The sequence below is a fragment of the Protopterus annectens genome, chromosome 2.part2 (genome assembly GCF_019279795.1).
Source record: "Protopterus annectens isolate FY-2018-M chromosome 2.part2, PAN1.0, whole genome shotgun sequence".
Lineage (NCBI taxonomy): Eukaryota > Metazoa > Chordata > Ceratodontiformes > Protopteridae > Protopterus > Protopterus annectens.
In genome coordinates, this window is record NC_056730.1 from 1,069,941,356 (window position 1) to 1,069,943,140 (window position 1,785).

The window sequence follows — 1,785 nt, forward strand, 5'->3', positions numbered from 1 at the left end:
TCTGGAAACAATAATATAGGGGTGAAGTTCCCATCTATTGGCCAACTCCCAAAGCCAAATTCAGTTTCTCCAGAAAGGCATTCGATTATTAATAGCCCCAAGTACCAATACAATGCCCCAAGGTTTTTAGTAAGTAATTACATTCAGGCTGATTATTATTAAAATATGTCCTACGAAATATGTTTAGTAATGTCTTTTAGTAAATATTTTGAAAATTAATTTTGAATAAAATCTTTTATATGTCTTTCTTAAACTTGTTTACTTTGTGGCTTGCTTTATCTTTATCATCATAACAGTTTGTTTTTCTTTGTCATTTGGTTTCTTATTATATAGAATATATGATATATATTCTTTGTTTGTGTGTTCTTTTTCATTATGTTATATAGTATTATTTTTTATTTAGTGTGATTTATAAATTGTGTAGTCTTAGTATATCTATTTACCTTATCTATTTTATAAGCTGAGATGTATTATTCTATCATTTTATTATATAGCAGTTTTATTATTGGACTTTTTTTTGTCAGTTGTCTTCTCCCTAATCTATTATTAGATATACTATTAGAGAAATTTATGAATTTGATATTATTGTGAATTTGTGAAATCTTGATTAACTATTATTATAACCTTTGTCTATATTTACATATTACTTTTTGAATAGTATTTTTTTCATGACTTTCACATTTCTATTTGTACAGTATATCATTATTTTTTGGGCTGTCATGACTTTTTGATCCATTGCAGTTTGTACATAACAATACATAGGTTGGTGCATAATAGATTTTTGTGTAGCTTGTTAACCATGTATTTGGCTAGTTTTTGTTTACCATTGAACTTTTTTGTTTACATTTGAAAATGTGGTAACAGGGTCTGAGGATTTTCTATTTAAATAATTTCGATAAAGATCAGATATGTAGCTGATTAGGCTTTATTTCTAATGTAATTGGTTTTAATTGGTGGTTCAAACAGGATAAAAGAAACATAGAACAAAACTCACAAAGTAAAAAAAAGAAAAAATAATTACAACCATATTATTACCACAAAAATACATAAATGCACCATTAAAACCTGGGATGCAGTTAATAACATACTATCTACAGCTAAAACTGCAAAACAACCTCCACATCTCACTAATACTGAAAACTAGAAAACAAACTAATAATACATTTTACACCAATTTTAAGTACCCCTAGCCCTACCCACTTCCTAAACAACTCAAACCCCATTAAAAATAACTTAGTCTCTTTAAAACAACAAAAACTTATAAAAGTAACTACCAAACAAAATTAATACTACCAAAAAAACCAACCTCCTTAACCACAACCAACTACCTCAAACTAAAAAGAACACCTCACTTGCTGATCTGAAAGTAGTAGCAAAGGAATAACTTAAAACTTAGAATAACTTATAAACATTGTACTGTCTATGTGATCTATGTCCATATCGGAAAATATCACTATGTAGAACCTGTCCATACAATAAAGGTAACAAAATCAAACCTAGTAACTACCAGTCTATTCTATCAAATTGCTGTTCTATCACCCCAGAGTGGTCTGTCCATATTTGCACCACCAAGCTACCTCAACACCCACAATCTAATATCAATCACATAACACGGATTTCACCCCCCTCCCCATACAACCATTAATAAAGTCAACTACTAATAGAAGTTAATAAAATCAACCACCTTAGTATTTGTAGACATTTTATAGATGATATTTCACAACTAAACCAAAGCACAAAACTCTTCCTCCCATCCTCTCCTCCCTTCCCCAAACAACACTGTTA